Genomic DNA, 12,415 nt, shown 5'->3' with positions numbered 1-12,415 from the left:
CCCAACTATCAGTGGCTGGAGCGAGTCTAGACTACACAGGGCCTGCATTATCTTATTGGTTTAATGTTGAGCAAACTTTGGCAGCACACCAGACCACCAGTCGCTGGTTCCTCACCTTTATCATATTTCTGTTTGCACTTCTTTGCGAGGGAGCCGTTAAAGATGCATCTCTCTCGAGAAAGCATGCATGCTTACCTCCAATGATTGTCCAGTTTCGATTACACGAATTAGGTGTGGGGGAGGTCAAACAAATGGTGTCTTCAAATAATTAGAATAAATAGAGATGTTTTATCATCCTCCCATGTGTTTTAAGTAGAAATGGTTTTGCTGGTGTGTCGTAAGTAGGTTTTTGTTTTTCGGACAATTAGTGCAGTAACTGGTCCCAGTGGACAGCAGATGCAGGGTTACCTCCCCACCTTGCAACAATGGCCCAAAGTCCATCCATTTGTATTTGTCCAATACAGTAAGGAATCCCCACAGGAAAACCAACTGGCCTTCCTCTGTTGCCTATTGTGATGAAACTATCAGTGGAATGAATCATTACGAGGACAACCACAGTCACTTCTCTGATCCCAAACAGAAAACCGACATTGATTGATCAAGAGACAATTGGAGCAAATTCTTGCCGCCTGCCTTTCTGTCCTCAGACTAGCAGGTGAAAGGCTAACTCAGTTAATTCCTGTGACCTGTGGCTCCATCCCTGTCAGGGCTGATAGAGTGGCTGCTTCCAGTAGGTGGCTCTGTAAATAACTGGGGGGTCTGACAGGCAACTGCTGCTGTAGGTCTACTTTTTGTAAACTGAGTCACCACAGACCCAAGAAAGCAAATCACGCTTTCTTGCGTCTGCAAAGAGATGACTTGCAGTATTAATGCAGCAATGCACGACATCCTGGAGTGGTGAAAAGCTAAAGGCAACCAGGTGGGTGGGTAGAGAAATCAAAATGTGTATTTCGTACTATTACTTTAGAGCAGATCTGAGCAAAATACGGCCCAATAAAGGGGACCTAATGTGCCAAACCAACTTTTCTAACCTGTTGGTACCTATCTAGGTGCATTTGGGATCTGCATAAATCCTGACACATCCCACTGAAAGGAGACCCAGGCCAAGGACCAGATGGGGGGATTACATATCCTCTCTGGCCTGGGAACGCTTTGGGATTCCCCAGGAGGAAGTTGCTAATGTTGCTCTGGAGAGGTTAGTCTGGGATTCTCTGCTAGAGCTGTGGTCCCCGCGACCCAATTCCGGATAAGCGTTTGAAGATGGATGGATGGATAAGTCCTGACAATGTGAAATCAAACTGCGGAGGTGTAACTAACTTGTGGTGGACAGTATTCTAAGTTGGGAAGAAGCTGAGTGTCATGAAATAACTATAGACACACAACGACTTTTAGTTAACTTTTTTTAGCATTTTAAACATCCATCCATCCATCCATTTTCTGCCGCTTATTCCCGTTCGGGGTCGCGGGGGGCGCTGGCGCCTATCTCAGCTACAATCGGGCGGAAGGCGGGGTACACCCTGGACAAGTCGCCACCTCATCGCAGGGCCAACACAGATAGACAGACAACATTCACACTCACATTCACCCACTAGGGCCAATTTAGTGTTGCCAATCAACCTATCCCCAGGTGCATGTCTTTGGAAGTGGGAGGAAGCCGGAGTACCCGGAGGGAACCCACGCATTCACGGGGAGAACATGCAAACTCCACACAGAAAGATCCCGAGCCTGGATTTGAACCCAGGACTGCAGGACCTTCGTATTGTGAGGCAGACGCACTAACCCCTCTGCCACCGTGAAGCCCCCATTTTAAACATACAGAATGAAAATATACAGCATGAAAATAAATTAAGCCATTTTTCTTGAATAAAATAAACTGTCCAAAAGTCAGTTTAGTCGGAAATAGTCAAGTTTTAGAAGATAGACTTTTTTCTGGTCCTACCACACAGATGACCTCTCCCTTGAATTCAGTGGAATTATACTGATCACGTTCCTGGTGTCGCTGGCTGTGACTTGTCATCCACTAAACGCAGTTGGGTGTTCCAACAGAACAATGACCCCAAACACATGTCAAAAGTGGTAAAGGAATGGCTAAATCTGGCTAGAATTAAGGTTTTAGAATGGCCTTCCCAAAGCCCTGACTTTAACGTGTGGACAATGCTGAAGAAACAAGTCCATGTCAGAAAACCAACACATTTAGCTGAACTGCACCGATTTTGTTAAGAGGACTGGTCAAAAATTCAACCAGAAGCTTGCCAGTGGCTTGTGGATGGCAAAAGCTCCTAAAGAAATCTGCGTTCAAAAGACTCTGGCTTATTAGTGATTCCTAAGGCCCAAAAAAAGTCTGCGGGCTATAGAGCGTTTTCCGTTCGGGCTCCAGTACTCTGGAATGCCCTCCCGGTAACAGTTCGAGATGCTACCTCAGTAGAAGCATTTAAGTCTCACCTTGAAACTCATCTGTATACTCTACCCTTTAAAACTACCTCCTTTTTAGACCAGTTGATCTGCCGCTTCTTTTCTTTTTCTCCTCTGTCCCCCCCTCCCTTGTGGAGGGGGTCCGGTCCGATGACCATGGATGAAGTACTGGCTGTCCAGAGTCGGGACCCAGGATGGACCGCTCGCCTGTGTATCGGTTGGGGACATCTTTACGATGGTGATCCGACTCCGCTTGGGATGGTTTCCTGTGGATGGGACTCTCGCTGCTGTCTTGGATCCGCTTTGAACTGAACTCTCGCGGCTGTGTTGGAGCCCCTATGGATTGAACTTTCACAGTATCATGTTAGACCCGCTCGACATCCATTGCTTTCGGTGTCACCTAGAGGGGGGGAGTTGCCCATATTTGAGGTCCTCTCCAAGGCTTCTCATCGTCATCATTGTCACTGGCGTCCCACTGGGTGTGAATTCTCCTTGCCCTTATGTGGGTTCTTCCGAAGATGTCGTAGTCGTAGTGGTTTGTACAGTCCTTTGAGACATTTGTGATTTAGGGCTATATAAATAAACATTGATTGATTGATTGATTGATTGATATTGCAGTGAAACTTGCCAAGGGATATTTAATCAAATATTAACATTGCTGTATGTATACTTTTGACCTGGCAGATTTGGTCACATTTTCAGTAGACCCAAAATAAATTCATAAAAGAACCAAACTTCATGAATGTTTTTGTGACAATCAAGTATGTGCTCCAATTACTCTCTCACAAAAAATAAGTGTTGTAGAAATTATTGGAAACTCAACACAGCCATGACATTATGTTCTTTACAAGTGTATGTGATCAGTATCAACTATCTCCAGTTGACTCAATACACATGTTTTGGGTTTGCCCATCCCTGAGCAGTTATTGGACTGTAATTTTTAATACTTTGTCTTTGGTAATTGGCGAAAAGATCAAATCGAATCCTGGGGACTATTTGGGGTGGCACCTCGGTTATCTACCCTTAGCAAATCCCCAAATAATGTTGTAGCATTCACTACTTTGTTGGCTAGAAGACTTATTGTGTTAAATTGGAAGGCAACAGCGCCTCTGTGCCACACCCGCTGGATTAGAGATGTTCTGTATTTTCCCAAACTGGAGAAAATTATGCTGATATTGAATAGTTTTTCTTCCCCCCAAATGCAGCTGGGATAGGCTCCAGTCGACCCTGCAATCCCGAAAGGGACAAGCGGTAGAAAATGGATGGATGGATGGGTGAAAGGTAATTGAAGGGTGGATAACTGATGAACCATTTGTTTGCTCTTTTGTTTTGCTGCACTGTGTGGGGGACATTCAGGAGTGGAGTGGTCCATGGCTTCTGGTCAGTATTTGCCTGTACTCATTTGACTGATGTTTGTTGTTTGTTTGTTTTTTTGTTTATTATTGCGTTGCTTGTTTAGGGACAAAAAAAGAACATTTGACATGTGTTTAATTGTATTTCTGGACTGTATAAGTCAAAAGTCAAATAAAGAAATGTTAAAATGTTAAAACACTTGTCAGAGTTTGTTGGTGACAAACCCCAAGATGCAGAGACGGTGGCAGGCATTGAATAAGAAAACATGATTTAATTTAAATACTAAAACAATAACAAACAAAAGGGTACTAACAAACTAGGCTATGAACAAAACACTTACTGTGACAAGAAGGAACTATGGCATGAGCAGGGTGAACAAAAGTAGAAACAGCTACAACAAAGTATTAATGACATTGACAAGTAGTGGTGACAAACCAACCGGTAGGAGCAACAAGTAGAAATCATTGACACGACATGAAACGACAATAATCCAGCCTCTGACTGGAGGAGAAAACCGTTCTAAATAGGAGTGGGCTGATTGACACCAGGTGTGGCCAGGTGCCAATCAGCCGCAGCTGAGGGGACACAGCACTCTGGGAGACAAACAGGAAACTGAACCAAAATAAGAGTGCTGACAGGAACTAAAGACAGGAAATACTGCACACACACAGAGGAAAAACTAAAACACAACCAAACTGTCAGGGGCAAGCCTGACAGCACTCAGACAATTACTCCAGACTTTCATAATTTCTTCCCTTGTCCTATCGAGGCCTTACTTTACACCTTAGGTTTTAACGTCATCTGGAGGACATTGAGCCGCAAGTTTTTCCCACTGCTTTCTATCTGGGGCCTGGGTCTTTGCGCTTGCCTGCCTTCTTTTGCCCAAGATTTGTAGTAGGTAGATTTTTTTGTTGCAGTTATGGTTTTTAACGGTCACTACCCCCAGAACCAACCTTCCTTCTACTCCTTCATAGGCATCCTCAATTTGGAACCATCCCAGCCAAGTATCTACACCTATTGTCCTCAGTTACATTAAACCAAAAGACAGATTTTTTTTCCAGCAGACAGTAAAGAGTTTAAAACGCCGATATAATTACCCATTGCGCTATGCAGCCATTCACAATGATGTTCCTCCATTAATGACCAGTATTCCGTAAAACTGTGTGATTTCATTATTTTGGTAATCTTTGGCTGGCCAAATGAAAGATTTTGGCAGGCCAGCTTTCTGGTATTGACGCCCCCTGATAGTCAGTAAATAAGAACCAAACAAGCCAGCATATTAATACCTGATAATACATTGGCTGTCCCAACTGCAAGGACTTCTACACTGGATAGAAGCTTTCTACACACTTTCAGACTGTCAATCTTAGGATAAGGAGTGGAATGAGATGCAGAGATGAGGTTCCAATAAAGCTTTTATTTTGAAACAACTTTTAAACCTCCAGAGCCAGAGTAATACACGTTTAATGATTAAACAAAAAACATCTGCGGAAAAATTCCAAAAATGGACGAACCGAAAATCACTCCAAAAAAAAAAGGAGGAATAAAGACAAACTACAATTTGTGTCGTATCCGCTATAAAGAATTTAACATAAAGCGCTCCAACAGGCGGAAGAACAAAAAATGGCAATAAATATTTCTACTCTAATAAAAATAAAAATTCACTCAATCTTTGAGGAAGAAAAGTAATTAAGGAAAGTACAAAAACTCACCACATTAGTTGAACAAAGCCTAGAATAACAAAAGGTCGCTCTAAGGAGGAGAAAAAGTAAAATTCAAAATTACAGCATGGGATTTTTTTGTACCAAGGAAGTAGACGTGGGAAGAAGCAAGGCATGGATACAAACATGGACATGGACTTGGACGCTAGACTGAAACGAAAGCTGGAGACAAACTGGCACAGAACAAGGGGAGGCATGGGCTTAAATGGAACATGATGGTAATGGGAAACAGGTGGAAACAATCAAGGGTCAGGGATGATGTCAGACTGGTGACACAAGAGGAAGGGCCCGTGATCTGAAACAAGAGGAGTTGCTTTTCAAAATAAAACATGAAAATCACAAGACAGAAAAAACCAAGACAAGACTTCTTTCACCGCGGTGCAAACGGGTGGAAGGCAGAATAGACCCTGGACGAGTCGATTTGACTTAATCTTAAACCTAAATTTCAAAATATCAATTTAAAGACAGTAAAAATCCATTCCAGACAGTTAATAAAAGCACATACAGAGAGTCAAATAAATTGTACATACAAATAAACATATATATTCAAATACACACAATTCTTCATACACATATACATACCCGCACACATAGGTACTTATCCTCCCACATGCATACACAAATATAATAAATACCCATCCATTTTCTACCGATTGTCCCTTTTGGGGTCGCGGGGGGGTCACTGGAGCCTATCTCGGCTGCATTCGGGCGGGGGTACACCCTGGACAAGTCGACAGTACATACCTACACACGCAAAGTTCATACATCCACACATTCACTGTACAAACATACACATACAAATGCTGTACACATACATTCACTGTACAAACATACACATACAAATGCTGTACACATACATTTACTGTACAAACATGCACATACAAATGCTGTACACATACATTTACTGTACAAACATACACATACAAATGCTGTACACATACATTTACTGTACAAACATACACATACACATACTGTACATTTGCAAGCACATATGCATACATTCACTCATGCATACAATCATGTTTTATCAACCATATCAACGTAGTTAAAGTGGAGGGGTTTAGTCACCAATGGGGGTGGACCGGGGGAGAACAATGAACACAATAGATAAGCGACGTTTGGTCATTTTAACATGAAATAAATGATATCGATACTACAATATTTTCTTAATTCATATCTTGTTTAAAAATATATCGATATATCTTACGAACTTGATATATCGCCCAGCTCTACTACAAAATATTAAAAGTATGTATGATTCTTCCTGATATCATACAAGATTAATTTTTGTCTCGTATTTGTCAGCGTTAGTTTGTGACGAACCCCAAGACGGAGGCAGGCATTGAACAGTAAAACATGATTTAATTAAAATATTAGAACAAGAACAAACCAAAGGGGTACGAACAAAAGCACGCACGAGACGGATAACAAACTAAGGGAGCTAACATGGGAGCTAGCAAATAAAAGGAGCTTAACATGGAAGCTGGCAAAAATAAAAAGGGGCTAGTGTGGAAGCTAGCGGGTAGCGAGCAGGAAAAAAAAAGTTGTAACGTGTAGTACAAAACAAACTGGAAGAAGGGAACAAAGAACAGTAAGCTACAAACATCTAACGGATATAGCTTACCGCTACGCTGCAAATACAAGACACATCACAACACGACAATAATCCAGCACTGACTGGAGGACAAAAGCAGGTACAAGTAGGATAACACTAATTGACACCAGGTGTGGCCAGGTGCCAATCAGCCGCAGCTGAGGTGAAACAGCGCTCAGGGAGAAAGACGGGAAACTAACAAAATAAGAGCGCTGACAGGAACTAAAAACAGGAAATACTAAACACACACAGAGGAAAAACTAAAACACAAACAGTCAGTGGCAAGCCTGACAGTTTTAGAAGTGAAAAAGTTGTATCAGGACACCTCTATTGCGCAATATGGAAAAATACTAATAATATTATTGTAGTTTTGCTGGCATGTAACCTAGACAAGGAGTAGTTGATCAGTTAATTCCATCCATCCATCCATCCATCCATCATCTTCCGCTTATCCGAGGTCGGGTCGCGGGGGCAACAGCCTAAGCAGGGAAACCCAGACTTCCCTCTCCCCAGCCACTTCGTCTAGCTCTTCCCGGGGGATCCCGAGGCGTTCCCAGGCCAGCCAGGAGACATAGTCTTCCCAACGTGTCCTGGGTCTTCCCCGTGGCCTCCTACCGGTTGGACGTGCCCTAAACACCTCCCTAGGGAGGCGTTCGGGTGGCATCCTGACCAGATGCCTGAACCACCTCATCTGGCTCCTCTCGATGTGAAGGAGCAGCGGCTTTACTTTGAGTTCCTCCCGGATGGCAGAGCTTCTCACCCTATCTCTAAGGGAGAGCCCCGCCACACGGCGGAGGAAACTCATTTCCTTCCGCTTGTACCCGTGATCTTATCCTTTCGGTCATGACCCAAAGCTCATGACCATAGGTGAGGATGGGAACGTAGATCGACCGGTAAATTGAGAGCTTTGCCTTCCGGCTCAGCTCCTTCTTCACCACAACGGATCGGTACAACGTCCGCATTACTGAAGACGCCGCACCGATCCGCCTGTCGATCTCAAGATCCACTCTTCCCTCACTCGTGAACAAGACTCCTAGGTACTTGAACTCCTCCACTTGGGGCAGGGTCTCCTCCCCAACCCGGAGATGGCATTCCACCCTTTTCCGGGCGAGAACCATGGACTCGGACTTGGAAGTGCTGATTCTCATTCCGGTCGCTTCACACTCGGCTGCGAACCGATCCAGCGAGAGCTGAAGATCCCGGTCAGATGAAGCCATCAGGACCACATCATCTGCAAAAAGCACAGACCTAATCCCGTGGCCACCAAACCGGAACCCCTCAACGCCTTGACTGCGCCTAGAAATTCTGTCCATAAAAGTTATGAACAGAATCGGTGACAAAGGACAGCCTTGGCGGAGTCCAACCCTCACTGGAAATCAGTAAGTTAATTAGTTGATTTGAAAAAAAAAACTGGTCGATTGGAAGGTTGTCTGGTCTGCAGCCTGGGTTGGACTCTGGCCCAAAGAGGGAGCCATGAAGCAGAAAAGGTCGACCCTTTATTGCTCATAAAGACCAAGACGGGAGTTTCTTGTGTGCAAAAAAAAACAAAAAAACGCTTAACACCTGTCGGAATGTTGACTTACAGTCTTTATCACTGATATCTACGTGCTCGATAAATAGAGTCATGCAATGACAAAGGGCATTCTAGTTGCCTTGTAACTACAAAACTTGCTGAACGCAGGTGTGAGCGTGTGGCGGCTAGATAGAGAAGATATGAGAGTATTTGTTCAGTTATGTAGTTGGTATGGTTAGTGCTTGAGCAGGTGTGTGTGTGTGTGTTTGTGTATGTGTGTGTTTACCAGTGGCTCACGTATACGTGTGGAGGCCATGAACATGAGCAGGCCATTATCTAATGTCAAACGTGCAGCCACACGCCGTTGAAATAACCTAAACCACCCGACACCGCCGCCTTTAAAGAGAGACTTTATTATGCTCTGCTTCGTAAAAATGAATGAATGTGAGTCACATGGTTCTCTTTCACTTCTTTTTATTGCACTTTAAAAAAAAAAAAAGAGGTCTGGTATTCCTTGAAGTAACTAAACAGCAGCCCGGAGAATGAAGTGATGATAAAAAGCAAAAAGGATGGTGACTCCCTTAGATGCACAACAATGATGTTGTCTTTGGAGCACTGTGTGACGTGTTTTACTGACACACTTCAAAGTGGTGAGATTACACTCCTTTGCTCTGGTAATCCCAGGAGTCGGCTGACAGAAGTTGTGTGGCCTTTTCCCATATAATGAGGCTTTGGCCCAAATGTCTAAATATTGACTCTTATTGCTTTGTTGCCATTCACACAAGATCAAGGTGAGTCGGAGTTGAAAGCGCTGTGCTTAAAAGGGTCCATTCATCCATCCATCCATCCATCCATTTCCATCCTCTTGTCCCGTTCGGGGTTGCAAAGTGTGCGTACACCCTGGACAAGTCGCCATCTCATCGCAGGGTCAACACATATAGACAGATAACATTCACACTCACATTCACCCACTAGGGCCAATTTAGTGTTGCCAATCAACCTATCCCCAGGTGCATGTCTTTGGAGGTGGGAGGAAGCCGGAGTACCCGGAGAGAAGCTGCGCAGTCACGGGGAGAACATGCAAACTCCACACAGAAAGATCCCAAGCCCAGGACCTTCGTATTGTGAGGCAGATGCACTAACCCCTCTTTCACCATGCTGCCCGTTAAAAGAGTCATTATATGATTTTTTTTTTTCTACATTTAACACTTCCATGTGATCAGTAGAAGCATTTAAGTCTCACCTTAAAACTCATTTGTATACTCTAGCCTTTAAATAGACTCCCTTTTTACACCAGTTGATCTGCTGTTTCTTTTCTTTTTCTTCTATGTCCCACTCTCCCCTGTGGAGGGGGTCCGGTCCGATCCGGTGGCCATGTACTGCTTGCCTGTGTATCGGCTGGGGACATCTCTGCGCTGCTGATCCGCCTCCGCTTGGGATGGTTTCCTGCTGGCTCCGCTGTGAACGGGACTCTCGCTGCTGAGTTGGACCCGCTTTGGACTGGACTCTCGCGACTGTGTTGGATCCATTGTGGATTGAACTTTCACAGTATCATGTTAGACCCGCTCGACATCCATTGCTTTCCTCCTCTCTAAGGTTCTCATAATCATTATTGTCACAGACATCCCACTGGATCATTATTGTCACCGATGTCCCACTGGGTGTGAGTTTTCCTTGCCCTTATGTGGGCCTACCGAGGATGTCGTGGTGGTTTGTGCAGCCCTTTGAGACACTAGTGATTTAGGGCTATATAAGTAAACATTGATTGATTGATTGATTGATTGATTGATTGATCTACATAACATATAATGTTGGTTCTTTGGTCAGAAATGTACATAGATGTTGTCTTATTGACCATCTTCCCTCTCTTCAGAAAAAAGCCGACGTTTTTGTGTTTAAAGAATTGAAAAATTATCAACAGAGTTTACATAAATGCATACTCCATATTAACGTAGTTGCCCTAGGGCAGGGGTCCGGAACCTTTTTGGCTGAGAGAGCCATGAAAGCCAAATATTTCCGTAAGAGCCATATAATATTTTTTTTACACTGAACACAACTAAACGCGTGCATTTTTAAGTAAAACCAACATTTCTAGAGTATAATAGGTCTCTTATTCTTTGTAATAACATTGTTATTCTGAAGCTAACTGTGGTGGGGGCGTGGCCTGTGGGCCTGCAGCAAACTTGGGTGTCCCAGGACCGGCCTAGAAATCAGCAACAGGTGCGTAGATGGCCCACCTGGGCCTTGTTATCTAATCACCTGTCGCTCTGTTATAAGCAGCAGCCAGGAGGGGAGACGGGGTGGAGGCTGGAGCCAGAGCGCAAGCGAGAGAGAAAAATACAATTGCTGGAAAGCAACTGAGAGACTTATTGAAAAATAAAACAATAATGTAACCCTGAAAAGGCCTCTCCTGTCGGTGCTTGGTGGTCTGAAGAACCCCCAGGAGGGCAAACCCCACACTAACCAATAATAAATAAATGACTACTTACCATTAACGCAACTTTGTGAACATAAAAAAGCATGAGAATGTTTTATATTTTGAACGTTATTTTTAACACTGTGATTACAAGTGGAATTATTAATTACTTATCGTGTTAAGGAATGTCAGCTCAGATTTATCCGAGAGCCAGATGCAGTCATCAAAAGAGCCACATCTGGCTCTAGAACCATAGGTTCCCTACCCCTGCCCTAGGGGAAACTGGGTAACACATGGCACACTGACAAAGCTTAACCCATTGGAACTATAACAAACTACAAGGTTAATACAGTTTCTCTTCTACTTCTTCCCCTCCATTTTTCTGATTTCTTTTGTATTTCAAGTTATCATTACATATATGTATTGATGCATTTGAAACAATTGTATTGTTGATAATAGAGGTCATTATTGTTATCATTAGTTATCAATAGTGCTATTTCTATTGGTATTTGTATTGCACCAGTTGTTGTGTAATAATCACCCACATCTGTGGTCCTCTCCAAGGTTTCTCATAGTCATCCACATTGACGTCCCACTGAGTTGTGAGTTTTTCCTTGCCCTTTTGTGAGCTCTGAACCGAGAATGTCATTGCGGCTTGTGCAGCCTTTTGAGGCACTCTTGATTTAGGGCTTTATAAATAAACATTGATTGATTGATGTATTGATTGATTGATTCACATATATCTCGATATATTTTTGGGTGAAAGTATACATACAAAGATGTTCATTTTTGAGCCCTCTTCCGTGATATTGAAGTGAATGACAACTGTACTGTAAACTATCAGTGGCACTTTTATTAACCCAGTTAGTCAAGATGGGTATTAACAGCACATAAAATAAACTACTTAAGTAGTTCAGAATTACATTTTTTTTTTTTAAAATACAAAAATAGATCAAATTGAAAAATAAATATGTCTACGAAAGATAAATAAGATAGCTGTGCTAATAATACAAAATGTATCAAACTCAGATAAAAAATTTTTATTTGCGGGCAGGCATTTTGTGATTTCCCTTCCTGGTTCGATGACCCGCCCTATCTTGTCCCTGGTTAGGGACAGGCCAATCACTGTGTCTTTTTCAGTCACTATGATATTTAGCCACTACAGTAATTACAACCTGTGTTCACATCCACAGGAACAACATGGGTTCGCCAATTCGATACAGTATTTACAACCTTACTAGTGTTCACTTCACAGCCACACATGGTTCATCCAGTTATTTACATTATTTACACAATACTTTGCTTCATTCACACATTACTTTGGCATGTTTGATTTGAAGGCTCTGACATGGGCCTTCCTGGCAAATTCATGAGCAGCTTGCATTTTACTATTTGTTTCTGCTTTA

The 12,415-nt window shown here is 43.1% G+C and overlaps 1 long non-coding RNA gene across 1 annotated transcript in view; it reads left to right on the top strand.

Moving 5' to 3' along the window:
* LOC133563475 (uncharacterized) overlaps positions 1-11,719 on the top strand; it is a 53,345-nt gene extending 41,626 nt beyond the window's left edge. Inside the window, exon 3 of the long non-coding RNA XR_009809050.1 lies at positions 9,944-11,719. This is a non-coding gene — a long non-coding RNA (uncharacterized LOC133563475). The remainder of the gene's footprint in view (positions 1-9,943) is intronic.
* The last annotated feature ends 696 nt before the right edge of the window (positions 11,720-12,415 follow it).

Source organism: Nerophis ophidion, linkage group LG12, assembly GCF_033978795.1.
Source record: "Nerophis ophidion isolate RoL-2023_Sa linkage group LG12, RoL_Noph_v1.0, whole genome shotgun sequence".
Lineage (NCBI taxonomy): Eukaryota > Metazoa > Chordata > Actinopteri > Syngnathiformes > Syngnathidae > Nerophis > Nerophis ophidion.
Note: the sequence above shows the minus strand (reverse complement) of the source record. Positions and strands in the feature narration are given on the sequence as shown.